The 15,593-nt window shown below is 32.3% G+C and overlaps 1 protein-coding gene across 2 annotated transcripts in view; it reads left to right on the forward strand.

Annotated features, from left to right (window-relative positions):
* The window catches only part of SMARCAD1_1 (ATP-dependent helicase smarcad1), an 83,343-nt gene that overhangs the window by 48,586 nt on the left and 19,164 nt on the right, over positions 1–15,593 (forward strand). For both annotated transcript variants that reach the window (XM_051210544.1, XM_051210545.1), the window contains 6 exons: positions 1,085–1,252; positions 8,380–8,541; positions 10,107–10,189; positions 12,118–12,265; positions 13,617–13,730; positions 14,758–14,835. The gene's annotated coding sequence lies outside the window, so the exon portion shown is untranslated. The remainder of the gene's footprint in view (positions 1–1,084; positions 1,253–8,379; positions 8,542–10,106; positions 10,190–12,117; positions 12,266–13,616; positions 13,731–14,757; positions 14,836–15,593) is intronic.

Raw genomic sequence — 15,593 nt, forward strand, 5'->3', positions numbered from 1 at the left:
CCTGAGAAGATCGTCACCATCATCCGGAATTCGTACGACGGAATACACTGAAAAGCCGTGCATGCAGGTCAGTTGACAGTCGATTCCAAGTAAAAACCGGTACCAGACAAGGCGGATTACTTTCTCCCTTTCTCTATCTCTTGGTGGTCGATTGTATTATGAAGACCTCTACATGTTTGCTTCCGATCCCTTGACCAGTGTGTTCCTTGGTTTTCCTCTTTTCCGTCTCCCTTCAGAATTTCAAGTTAGTGCTTGCCTCGTGATGCAGCTTGATGATATCCTCAATGTATGTCCTACCCACTTCCGGCGTCTTCTCATGATTTCCTCTTCAGATGTGGAAGTCTCACTCGAATAGAATTGATGTGACTCTTCTCTTAAGTTAAAATTTTATATTTCATAACAATCAAACTGTCGGATTTAAAAAAATTCAAAGGTTAAATATAAGAATTTTGACAACCAATTAAAACAGTTTACGCTAAATGGAGCTCAGCTAATCGAACTACAGTAATGCACCATTGACACCCAATTAGGGAATTTATAATGGAAACACAAAGTGTGTTCCTAATTACATGAGCGCACATTCCGAAACGTATGTTAACCAATTACTTATTATTAAATACTTATAATCATACCGTTAAATCTTAATCAATAGGGGTCAGGAATCTCAGTAATCGTTCCAGTAATGTCAGCCGAAGTTTAGTCTGGTTATTTGAAGTAAAATACAACCCTAATGATAATAAGTTCATATGAATATAATCTATACTAAGGGAGATGTTGTCAGAGTAAGAAATACATGTGATATAAAATTATAAGTGTTAAGACTAAGAATGAGGCAGGGTAGACATACACATAAACGTGAAGGAACATTGGCAATAAGGATTACCAATATCTAGTGATTTAATTTTCGACTATGGTAATAAAACTCAAAATTATCTCCCCCGAAATGATCCATTTAAATTTGCTTTTTGAAAATCTATTAAACTATCTCACTGCAAATACACTAAATGTGTGTATTTTTCTTTAGTTTTTAATCTCACTGTCCTCTTTTTTCATATAAAATTCGAATTTTTCATTTCATTTAAAGCTTATTATTGGCTTTTGCCAGTTGGGTACATTTACGTCATATTTAGCGCCATCAATGGTATCTGGTTATACATCGGGCGCAGGTTTTCATGTGTTAAGCAGTCAAATCAGTTCATTGTTCGGTGTAAAGTCTGCAAAGAAATATCAAGGACCTGGTTCATTCTTTATGGTTAGTTAACAAACTTTGCAATTTGAGTCATTTATATCATCAGATTGATGATCATATCATGAATGAAGTTGAGCAGTTTTATTTTATGATATCAACTGTTACTCACATATGATGAAAATTCTCTAAATCATTACAGACCATTAGGTGTGGACGCTAGATATATGTTTTGCTCGTCAAGAATTATTGTTTAATAATTCATTATTCATTGTTTTGTTTTAAATCACGTATACATGGGTGTGCAAATCTATGGTTTGTTACTTGTGGTGCGGTATGTTCATGCTCATAAATCAGTGGGTTTTTGAGCCATTATAAATAAGTAATAATAAATAATTCATTGGCTTACTGCGTTCGTCTCCTGACTGACTATTGAGGATTAAATTTCTTTGGTCCAGTAGGAACAAGGATTTCTGAGGGCTTCGCTTACAGTCTTTTGTTGTCGATTATTCATGTTATTGGTTGGAGCAAAGGTTATTAGCCAGGCAGGGGTAAGGCGTACTCGTAATCAGTGGACTCCGTCTTATAGTTTGATTATGTGAACAGTAAGAGTACAATAGAGAAACGAGGAAATCGGATTCGAGAACACAACTTTCAGGTTCTTAAGCAACACTGTCCTTAAATTCTAAACCTAAACCATTAATTCTGAAACAAACCTTAATCTGGTGTCACTATGTTTTCTAGACGAACTATTCGGATAACGCCTCTTGGATTTTCGAGGAAAGTTTGTGCAACCGAATAACTACAGAGTGCTTTTAGATTATAGCTGACATTAGTTCATAATGTAAATACTAACCTTAAACGTCTATTCGTAACCATATATACCTAACCCTGAATAGCCTAGATGCATGGACTCTCAAAAATCTATTTGAGTCCATTTAAAGGTTCAAGAGGATGGACCACGATGCTCCACTGTCTTATGGGTCAGACCTTCAGGTCGAAGGCTCGGGGTGTGGCCCCCTAAGAAAACCACGTGCTTCGGTTTGGGCACCCGGGCAGTATCACAGCCCACACACACAAATATGGTGTGGCGCATATATATTTGGTGCCCTCTTGTACCAATATTTGTGTTGAAATTAATAAATAAAATCAACTCTTCAGTACATCCAGGTTTCCAAAGCTTCGCCGGTTACCATCAGTTCGTGGTGAAAACAACCAAATATCAGGAACGTTTGGTTTTACCGTGTATCACAAAGGCTTTTAGAAGTATTGTGATGGGAATGCAAAAAACTGATCTGAGTGAATTATCTAATACATTTTATTTATTGAACTACGCTATAAATATTCACAAGTTTTAAGAATAAATCATCCAAGATTCATTAAAATAAAAACTTTTTATGTAGTGTCTTTGTGATAGATTTCAGTGTTTAAAATTAGATCCAATGTTTTTCCGTCAAATTACTTTAGTCTTTAGCTGAATTTAAAGTATGTTTTCTTCAAATTTCTGATTTGTTTTCCAAAATGTTCTGCTAAAGCTTCTTCATACCTTAGACTACTAACTGATCCTTACTAGACAACTATTATAATCTAAGAAGCGTTGGATAGCTCTTTTGTGTCTACCTGTCTACACCCACGACCTCATTTGGGATCGAGTCCAGGACCTTCAAATGTTTCAATAAGTACTTAAACCTTAAGTCACTGGGCCGCTATTTAGTAATTCCTATTTCTAACTTCAATCAATTCGCGATATTAGGCACCTATCTTCCGATGCTAACAGTGAGTGACTTCCTGATACCGAACATGGTTAAACTCTAGTGCTTCCTGGTTTTCACTAATATTAGACCATAATATCTTTATATACACATGTGGTTTGATTGAGTACTTATAGTGATCAGATTTGAAAAATACAGTCCACTAAATTCGTGTATTATGGTGTAGAGGCTGGCACCATGTCAAACCCACATAGGTTATTCTAGCCTCTGGACAGACCAATCTATCTATTCTTTTCAAGCCATATTTTTACCCTGTCATTTATTTGTTTGCTAACGTTGATTGTCTTTTATGTGATCGTATGCCTGCTAATTACTTACCCTATCCACCATGCGACTGTAACTTATTTTTGTTTAACTATAAATATTGAGTCACACTTAGTTAAATCGAGTTGGCTCACTCTCCTTCTCCACTGCGCGTCATTTGGTTTCTCTTCTTTCTCTTTCTCCTCTTCGCTTTCTTCGCTACGAATCCTCAATTGTCTTTTCACATCAATGATTGTATGAAATATACGCATTCAAAATCCATTCTCCTATTTGACTTATTTAATTCCGTTATTCACTAACGCGAGTTAAGTCGATAATTATATGCGAGGATTGGCAACATGTACAAGCCGATAACAATAATTAAACGATCAAATTGGAGTCCGATATTCCGAGGACACTAGAATGGGTTACATTTGACTTTATATCTGTCCTACTATAGAGACTCATCAATAATTTCTAAGCCAGATTTCTTTGTGTTAACATACGTTTATCTCATTCATAGTTCAATATGATAATAAATTTTATTAATTAATCCTCTTGCTGTTATGCTAAAACCCTTCAATTAATTGTCAGAAATATGTTTTATATGATTAGGAAGAGATTTAACATTGTAAATGTGACTACTTGTGAAATGTTTATAAATGTTTGGTATTTATCAAATACATATATTACATAGATGTTTACTGAAAAAATAGTTATACTTTCATACCTGTCTAGTCAGATATCTCTATATTCACTAGGTCTTCATAAATAGGCTCGAGAAATTACGATTTTTCACTATAAACTTAAAAGCCTATCTCAAAATTGGTCACTAATGGAATCTATCTTATGTGATAAGACCGCTTCAACAAATTAAACCAGTCTCAATAATCTTCAAAAATAAATTCTGTTATTTGTTTGAAATTGTTATTTTCATTAAGTTTCTTATAAGCACATCACAAAGTATGACCTATAAATAGTCTATGGCTATATATAAATTACTACGTCTATTTATTGCATTGGTTTATTTAATTGTTTGTAGTAAAGAGCTAATTGATTTTCGTATAAACTTCAAAACAAGTATAAATATGTTTCGAGTATATTCACGTAGATGTTTATTTATTAGCAAATTGATTTCTAGGGTCATCTGCATGGACTATTCTGTAATTTGTTAATTCCACTCTTTTTAATTAGACTAAACATAATTGTTTCCATAGGTGAAAACAACTGGTTTTTAAACTGTTTATCTGGTCACCTTTACGGCCATTTCTTGTAATTAATTTAAACATTATCACTACCGATAGTTATATATATATATATATATATATATATATATATATATAATCAAATGGGGTTATCTACACGCTTCATATATGTCGATGTTCATTTAAAGGCTAATCTCTTAAGGTCACTGGGCTGCAAGACTAGAACTTCCCGACAACATTTGAGTGATTCGAAAATCACCTTGAGATACTCCAACCACCTATTAAGGCATAATGACATTATCAAGTAGTGTAAAGAATTAAGAATAAGACTTGAGGTTAAAAGTAACCGTTAGAAATTCTAGTTAGAGCTTTCGTCACATTAGCTATAATGCTGGAATGCTGGAAGTGAGGTCACATTAATTACTAATCATCAGTTAACTGTTCGAAAATCACACCATATAACTCTTTCCAGGATAGTGTTGACATCAGTCAAAATTGTTAGTTGGGTTTCATGTATATTTCAAGCAGCTTTCCACTGTCGGAGAATGTCTCTATGCAGTTTGTTTGAACAATTTCAAGTAATAAGCTTAGTGATTCCTCATTCAAGTAAACAGGTTTTAACTTCAAATTGTATGAATACACCTAATTTAAGCCAGCACCATACATATTGAGCAGGAAAAATGTGATAACTTGTAGTACATATGATTGTTTATGATAGATCTTTATAATTTGTATGGGAGATGAAAAGCTTGCCATAATACCAAATCATGTGAGTTCGAGATAATATGAAACTTGTATGGTGGATGATTTTAACATTTATAAACAAGATCTAGTAATCAGATTGAAAAAAAGATTAGACTTAAGAAAATTTCACTCTTTTCGTTTTACTTATGAATTTTATGAACTTATTACATAACATCGGTCATACTTTTCTTTTATCTTTTTGCCTGACTACTATTTTCTTGTCAATAAAGACAGTTAAACTGAAAACTTTTTATCATGACTACAAGTTGATCTTAAATCAAGAAATAAGAATTAGGCTACAATCTGTAGCCCAAAACTTGAAAATTAATCGCATACTTTTTATAGTAATATATAGCGGCCTTTCTTCTTTTTAATATTCCGTGCTCTGTAAACTCTTCAACTTTCCTATGAAGTTACTGGAAGTCAGGAAATACTGGACAGCAGATTCTTTACCTTGAAACTCTATAGGATTATGAATCCATAATGTCATACAAAGTCCATAGAAATCATTTTTATTGCAACTACTATTTGTTTTGGAGTTTTTACTCTTTATTTGATTGCTTTTATTAAGATACTTTTTAAATACCTAAGGTAACACACTATGGACTAGGGTTATCCTCAATATGTTCAATGTCACAATATGTGTTATGCATCACACTTTCATTTACTTTTCCGTTCACTTATTAGGTAAGTGTTGTGTATTAGGGTCATTTTTGTTGAAAAGTTCATCCCAAGCCTTCGCTTTCACTATATTTGTAGTTTCCATCCGATACGTTGGGTTGTTCTATACGGAATATGTTCATGGAAAATAGCTGAAGACAACTCCACCTGTTTAAAATAAAGTTTTTAATGAATTACATTGAAATGTAGTACTCGTCCACTAAACGAACTGAGAAAGAAGCAAAACTAAACAGTGGAAATGTTAGCGATAACCCCAGTACGTGTTATGCAAGTGCGTAATCTTTTTATTTTGTTACCTGCCAGCTGCTCTTTATTTGACCAAAAGGAAACGAACCTGGTGAATGTTTTGTATCAACACGCTCAAACAAATTTTTCTCAAATGAAAAAAATTTTCATCGCAGATCAACATCATTTCTGGGTCTAAAGTATCATAATGATAATTATGGTGAATGACTACCTCAGTCATGATTAGAACGATTATCGGTAGAAATGTTTAATAAAAAATAGAATATGCTTTCACTGAAATCCAAGCAAATTCACATTCTGAAATAATGAATATAGAATTTCTGTAACTCATTTGTGTTAAATTAACTGCTTTTTATGTGAAGTTGAAACTATTTCACCAAATGTAAAGTACTCTCATATTTTACCGAAGATAGAAAACATTAAAGACTGACTACATGTGATGTTATGAATTCAGCTTCTATATCCCTACTTGATTGGATTATTAGACTATAGAGTTCACCGATGATGAATTTATTTTAAGCCAATTATATTAATGATCGCTTATCCGACATTACTGACCATCAATGATGATCGGATATCATAAAGTGTATTGGTCCACTCATATTCCTTTATCCATAGTGCACAATCGGAATACGTGAACAGAAAACCGATCTACTTCTGATTATTACAACCTGTAGCCTGTATGCTAATGTACGCCAATTACAAGAACATAATGAACCATACTTAGAAAATCATAATGATAACCGGATTATTCGTAAAAAGATGAATAGAGAGAGGAAATGTTATGAAGCACTGGAACAGCTGTTTCATCATAAAATAAGTTAAAGCTAGAAATACAGATTACTGTATTCATGTTCAATAGTTAAAATGTATCATGATCACTGAGAGACTTGAAGAAATTAAAGTTTAAGGTGAACGAATCGTCAGTTTACTCTCGAAATCAACGGTGAATATTGTATAATCAAAATGTCATTTACATTTAACAGAAATGGCTATCCAAATAGTATATCTTATCACAAAACAAGTGGTTGTCTTCATTAAACCTTACTTTACGTTATTAGTTAACGTAACAAATTGCCTCAGGCTTTATGCTGTTTACGCGTAGTTTATTAAAATTAGATTTTATAACTGGTTGACAACAGTTGATGGATTTTTGAAAACTTATCAACAACTGAACAGTTGTTTTATTCTCAATAGTATCTACTTATGATTTCATACAGAATCAAGCTTAAAGTCAATAGGTTATGCTGCTAACATGCTGCCATACACTTACTAATTCTGTAAATTCTATGACTTCCTGATATATTGACAAAAGCAGTGATAACTTGTATTACAATACGATATTAATATCAAGCTCACTTATCTCCTAACCTCTGTCACTCCAAAACATAAATCTTGTAAGAAAGATTTATTTGAGGTATTGAACTGATGAAAATCAATTCACACTCGAATTCGCTAAGTTATTTAGTGATTACATTCAGTGATTGTTAGTTAAAGAATTCCCCATGTTGATCAACTATTACCTGGATGAAAAATCACACTGAATGAAGCAACGAAAATGCATTAAACACCGAAAAAAATACCCGTTGAAATATTTAATACTGAAAGAACTAAATGGAAATCCCTTCAAATAAATCTGATCAATTTGGATTTTTCTATTATTTTATATTTAAGGATTTAGCAACTCCAACACTCAGTTTTATTTGAAATATAGGGTGTTTATTATCTTTCTTTATCGATCAGTATTTTAATAGTTATACATTCTAGAGTATTTTACACTATATTTAATTAGTCTCAACAGTTTTTCGATGCTGCTATTTTAATGTTATACGGGAATGATTTGATAACAAGTGTATTTGATTTAAGAATCAAATTTTTAATTAGTCTCAGAGAAATGTCATTTATAATTGTCATCATAATGTATTAATATCAAATATTTCTATCCAACTCATTTGTTAAGTAATCGGAGGTAGTCGCTAGGGGACTATGAATATAGATTTAGTGCTAGTTAGGACTCATCAGTAAGACATGCTTGCAATCTTAAGGGAATTAATGTTTTCTGTAGTACTCGAACCCGCATCACCTAACATCACAGTTTGAGACATAACCACTGATTTATTCAAGCGATGAGTGACCCCTGTAGGACTGAGATGTATACAATTGATTGATCACTGAGACGTAACAGGTTGAGTTCACAACTGAGTCTTAAACTCAAAATAAATGCTTGCTTTGATACATTTGGTAAATTGATTCTCTGTTTAATATATCATCGAATGTACACATATATTGTTTACTATTCCAGGTCTATGTGAATTTGTTCAAAAATATACGTGAGACAAATTTGTTCACACTACTTATATCTGCTGCATCGATTGCGTTCTTAATGATTATTAAATTTTGTGCTGAACCCCTGTTGAAACAATATATAGATTTGAAGATTCCAATACCCAGTGAATTGATTTTGGTAAATGTTTGTCATTTTTTAAATCAAATTAATTACCATCTTATTGCGTTCAAACAAATTTGGAACGTTTAATTGTGTTGTGTACTGTGAGACAGATATTTCAGTTGTAAAATCCTTACTATAGATCTAGACAACACTGTTTTGTATTGATCTATAGAATTGTATCTCACAGGTTCCTTCATATATCAATAGTACGTAAAGGTCAATTTTAAGAAAAGTACACTATAAAAGAGGAAAGTGTATTGTATATAAAAACAGAGAAAAATAATAAACTCATAGGTACCTCAAAGTAAATTATCATTCACACTCATGATTATTCACAGTAACCAACGACCATAGTCATCTGGTTTCTGTTTAAACTGTGTAACTTATTACAAAATAGATTTTTGAAGAGTATCAATTTACTACTTACTCAATACAAATGAGTAATCATAACTCATGAGGATTACTTTTCTCGAATTCCATAAAAATATGATGAAATACCCAAAAGGATAAATTTGTTTGCCACCTATTTTAAGTATTGTAACGTTTTTCTCCTTGAAGTAATGCGGAAGATTGAAAATATGGATCTGGAGTTGTAAATTTTACCCACACTAATAATAAAGTCCTGTAACTCATACAACACACAAATTAAATCAGTCTCTATGAGGCCGCTCCACTCAAACAATGATAGTCGATTCAATCCAAGATGTTCTTAAAGTCTCAGTGAGAAATTTTGACCAGTGGAGTTCTGATATCTCAAGAGTGAAATGATTGTCATCGATATTATTGGACTAACATTGCACTATATACCAAATTAATTAAAATCGAAATTATGCTGTGAAAAACAATGTGGCGGTCTTGGTGGTCGTGTACTTACTGCAATAAAAATGAACCATAATTTAATTAAAAATACACTGAAAACATAAATAACTTTTCCAAAAGTAGTTTTCCTTGTTTTTCAATCTCATTTTGACTCCTCTTCTCAGCACTTCGAGGTACTGGGGTTCAATTTAGTTTCAGATTGTAGGAGGATAGGAGGTCTCTAGTAATGGGGAAGAATATGCAGTTTTATTGTTCCATTAGTTAATTTTTATTCCAGAACAAAACTGTATTTAAGTTGAAAAGATGACCATTTACATAAGAGAAAATCAATTTTCACTTTGGTATTCAATGTTCAATTTACGTATCTGCTAATGACTTAATTAGCTGAAAGTGCGAGCAAGTAATAAATACTTGATCCAGAGATACTTTAAACTAAAAACCACTACTAGCTCATCGTAAAGTTTTTTAATTATCCGAAAAGTGGCAAATAATCGAGATAATTTTGTATCACTTAAATATAGCTGACGTTGAGATCTTTGAGAAAAATTTCAATTTCAATTATGAATCTTAGAACATGAACTGGACTATTTTAAACTAATGAGAACGATGATGATTGTCTAAACTCCAGTAAACTAGATGTACGCTGAAATATTCTTGTACAATGTACCTTGATTAACAACATTTATTACTCAATTGCTTGCTAGTTTACTGTTTTCTTTCAAAGCAATCTAATCACAATTCACTTTCACCTCTCATATTAGGTTGCTTTAGGCACTATAATTTCTGGTACATTAAATTTACACTCTACTAAGAATGTTTCAATTGTAGGATATATTGCGAGCGGGTAAGTACATGGTTGAATGTATTCAATAATAAATCTACAAGAAATTTCGTATTTTGAAATATTTTCATTAATTTTCGACCAACTCCATAGATTAATTTAAATATGAAAATAAAAACTTCTGGAGTTATATAAATGGATTCAATGCCCTTAATAAAACAACTATGAGGTTTCGTAAAACTCTATTCGATACATAACGGCCATTATATAGGTTACATGCACCCTGTTAATAGCGTTCATAATCCGTAATAAAACGGTTGGAAACTGTGTCTTTAGACGTGGAAAAAGTAACATTATACTGAGTAGATGACACAATAATAAGGTTAACAAAAATTATATACTCTTCAATACACAATTCTGAAACACTGAATGTGGCTCACTACTATATGATTAGTAAATGAAGTTAAGAGACTTGGAAGAGTATGAAAAGACAATACTTAAACTATGATGTAGCTTACTAATTTCAGTGTGTTTTTATTATCATCAGAGTGAAATACAAATAAAGATACTGAAATAATTTCATTATATACCATTTCAAACGGAAATGTACTTCTGATTTACAATAGGGATTTAAATGAAACTAGTTATATTCAGTGTTCAATTAGTTTTGTACTTCTCCAGACCTACGAATTTGTGTAACAAACAGATATATGGCAATTTAAAAGAAATTCATATCGCTTAAGGCTTGATACGTAATTTTACATACTACTATGTCTCAAGGTATTCTAATTAAGATGCATGCTCATGAATTGGATTACTCCTGGTATGTTGAAATCTTCTTCAAACTAAGGTCGATTTCCCGAAAAATGAATGTTTTAATAATTAATGAGTTATATAACTGATTTACAATTGATGAAATTTAAAAAAACAATAATTGCTTCATGATCAAACCATCCAGTTCAAAGAACGCAATATATATGTATATATATGTATATACGGAAGGAACAACCAGTGAAATTGTTTATTTACTTGGTAAGGAAAACATTTTGGAATAACTCGAGTCCCTCAAAAATCTAAATCCACTGTTCTCTCTGTTAAGTCTAATCATGATGTTGATCAAATACTTAGTGAAGAATTTTAAACTTTAAGTTCTGTATAATCGACTGAACATTGCTGTGATTAGTTCTGTGTATGGAAATGAAGGTATTCACCAAAGTGAGATGTAGGGGGCAGTAGAATATCAGAATGATAACACTGAAATATTACTTATTCTAAATTAACAATATCAACCATAAAGGTAATTTAAAGAAAAATTCATATTACAAATTACACATATACTCGTACAGATGTGCAAACTTGTTAAAAGTATTTACCATTGATGGACATCAGTTTAGGCTGTACTTAAAACCATAAGTCACTTTACAACTGTTTTGTCCTAGTATGGGACTCCTGGGTAGAGTCTTGTTAAGACACCTCCATTAGTAGAATGAAAGAACTTTATATCTAACGTTGAAAACAATACGCTTAGACGATTAAGTTCATAACCAATGCAATATGTTTTAACTTACGATCAATTGACATTTTAGCTTAATGCTTATTTAATACTAAGTGTGATTATAGTCTTATCCCCTAGATGATTAAACTCATTCGGACATGACTACCCCACTAGAATTCGAGGATTTCATCATGAAACTAGTAACCAGTGATCGTTAGGTTACTAAGTGGTTGAGATATCTTTGAAGTTCAGTCGATTTTTTTAAGTAGTATTCTGACGACTCCTCGTACTTCTGAGGAATCTCATACAGGAGTGAAACAACTGTTCAACGTTCCCTTGTTTCCAATCACTCCCCGAATTACATTACACTAACAGTTCAATTGAATCATCACAAATTTGTTCTTATGATCATTTGAAATCTATATAACGTATTCATCTGCTACAATATAGTGCGCTTATGTATTGTTTTTCATTTCCTCCCTCTCCCAACTGATAGAATGCCACAGGTAACAGTACCCCATTGGAGCATAATTCCAGATTTACTTCCAGATGCTATTTTAATTGGATTTGTTAGTACGTTCCTGTCGGTTTCCTTAGTTAAATTGTTCTCTTTAAAGTACAGAAATAAAGTTAATTTTAATCACGTAAGTCAAAATATAATATAAAGAATATGTGACTTTACACATAGTTACAGGTATCTATATGTTTTTCTTTCCAAATGTACAACTACGTTAACGTTGGGATTTTTAGATGTCTTTCAGATAAGAATTGAATAACTGTCAAACCATGATCCTTCAGTCACTGACTTGTATTTCGATGACTATTGATCTTATTGACTGGATTTACTATATTTTTAGTAGAATCTCTCTACTTAATTCGTTTTATACGTCTCTTGATTTATTCACCAATCAATGCCTGATTTTCATTTGATTGTTTAGCTTTCTATACAAGAAAACACTAGACAACTGTTTCATTCTTGTTTTAAAGTTTTCAATTTTAAATGTAATTAAATACTGGCTTATTCACTAATTTTCAAGAGTTTCTCACAACAGAATGTTAGTCTGTGATAGAGACGCACTTCAAAACTGAGCAATTACGTGTAGACAACATAGTGAAATCAGGTACGTCCACCTGACGCGTACCGAATGAGATAAACGTGAATCCCGGATCCCGATCCTAGCTATTAACTAGCTTTAATAAAATCCTGTGAATATATGATAATATCAAAGCAATCCTCTTGGGATGCACATAAACATGTAGAGGCTGATCAGTTTCGATACATCACATCAACAACGGGAAAATACTAACGTTTACAAAAAATTTATTTATTAGTTTTAGAAACAACACCAAGCCTCCTGTGAAACTTATCAGTATTAAATAAACTTAAATTTGAACAATAACAGGTAGTTTCCGGAACAATTTTTATACTATCTGATTAATAAGTTTAGAAATTGAAGCTGAAAAGGTATAGAGATTTATTTTAAGGATATCATTTGTCAAACAAACTACGTAATTACTGGTCGTATATTTAATATTGTTTGTATTCGAGCAATTTAAGTATCACAATGATTCAGACGAGAACTCGTAATTTTCCTTATATGTAAAGCACCAAAACAAGACATGTCATTGGCCCATGAATTCACATACTGTTGAGTTAAGCCGCATAGGTAGGCATAGACCACTTGTGATCATCATAACCAATGGTTGTAGACATTACCTTCACATTACATTCAATTACTTACTTACTTAACCTCTTCTGTTACATTTTAATAGGATATTTTACTACTCTAGGAATCCCTATTAGTCTAGTTAAAATAGCGGTTTGATAATTTCATAACAGTTATCTTACCTAATTATACCATAGATTTTTATTATCATCATGTTCACATATTCGTGACGAGATAATAATAACTCGTTAGATTGTCTGGTTAAGTCGCCTACCTATACACGCTTGGTTTGTAATTTCTTCGAATATATATAATATTTCCCTTTCAGGAAATCTTATCACTGGGTATTATAAATACATTCACATCATTTTTCTCTTGTTTCGTCCAATCTGGTAGTCTTTCTCGTAGTATGGTATTAGCGGGAACAAAAACCAGAACACCAGTGAGTAATTCATTCATTCATTTTCCATCATTCTCCATTATCATTACCTTCTTTTCTCTCTTTTCTCATAAAACGTGACCACAAAACATGTTTTTTTTTTAATTTTTCCATTTGTCTGTATGTATTCTAGTCTGATTGTTTTAGTAATGTAAGAAATTTTTTTTAAAACAAATCTTATTCCATCAAGACCTAAAACGGAGTTACATGGTTAACATATAAAAGGTGAAAAGATCAACTATTGGACAAACTGCAATGTGATATTATATTATTTAGCAAAGTGCTCATACTTTAACTGGACGCATATAATTTGATCTGAATTAGAAATCACAAAACATGAAGTTATCGATTACTAAATGAATTATCAATGGACAATTTATTTAGGGGATCAGTCACTGGCATAGAAGCTCAATGGTAGGTCTCAAACTGTGAATCCAAATGACGTGTGTTTGTATCTCACAGGGAGCATCAGTCCCTCCATGACTGCGGGTACGCCTTACTGACGAGTGTCCATAATACTAAACTAAGGTCTTGGATTTCCTGTTGATTGCCTACAGCCAACTGAGACTGATCAGTGTAAACATCTTTTATGAGTTCAGTTGAAGCCTTACTAGCACAATGGTGGCGTCTCTGGCCTAGAGATTTAATGATACCGTTATAAATCCAAAAGACAATATAAGTTCTCTTAAAACTGCAGATATGCAATAATGACTAGTATCAATTAGTTTAATATTAATGTCCAAGATTTACTACAGGTTTTCGTCGACCACTCGTCATTGAAAGTTTATTTCAAAATTCAAGTATAATGCTTTTTGACATATATGCTCCGTCATCAGTAGGTTTACTAAATAAATTTATTAATTTATACGTCTTTTATTCAAAGAATTGACTTTTATTAGAGAATTTATTTTTATGTATAATACTAATGGTAGCAACGTAATGAGTGGAGTATTTCAAATAACATTTCAAATTTAGATCATACTCTTCAGGATAATTTAACTGTAAATATCTACTTACTTTTATTTTGCAGCTATCAGGTATATTCAGTTCAATGTTGATTGTATTTGTACTGTTATTTTTGGGCCCGTATTTTGAAGCAACTCCATCAGTGAGTTCGAGTATTTAGCATGTACTTTGTTAATAGTAATGCCTTAAATATTACAGACCTTTTACCATGTAGCTTAAAAATGTTGACATCACTATGGTTCTAACCAGTACGGAAATTTATGAAGATTATTGAATGTCATTATGATCAAGAAACAGCCTAAGTTAAATAAATAATAAAAGCCTGGATGCACCTAACAGCCGTTTCGTCTTGGTATTTGACTCTTCGGGAGTGAACAATCATGATCCTACCACAAAGAGACGAATCCGGGACCTTCAGCAGCCTGACCTTTATACTACTAAGTCTGCACTCAGTGATGAATGTGTCTTACTTCAATATGTTCATAATATTGAGCAACTACTTTCTATTGTCTTTAGTGAGTAACTGCATGACATCCAACTCTTCTGAACTCCACTGGGAACTAGAAATCCGGGACTCTTTTCGTAAGTTGATTGAAGTCAGATAGATCAGCCATTGGAAGCGTTTGCCATAAGTCGGTTCTTGGGTGAGCACTAATGAGGATTTACATACTATAATGAAACAGCTATCAACTACTTCCTGATTTTCAGTGGTTGTTTATCTGAAAGCTATTATTTGTATACATATGATAACAGATCAACTCTGCTTTACGTATTCGCGAATATTCAGCTTAACTCTTAAAAAAACACATTTTGTTGGTTTGTTGATGAAATACTTAAGGACCACCTCTCAACAGTAAATTGTGGGCTATTGCATTTGTTTGGATGTCCTACTCAGTTTCT

Source organism: Schistosoma haematobium, chromosome ZW (genome assembly GCF_000699445.3).
Source record: "Schistosoma haematobium chromosome ZW, whole genome shotgun sequence".
Taxonomy (NCBI): Eukaryota; Metazoa; Platyhelminthes; class Trematoda; order Strigeidida; family Schistosomatidae; genus Schistosoma; species Schistosoma haematobium.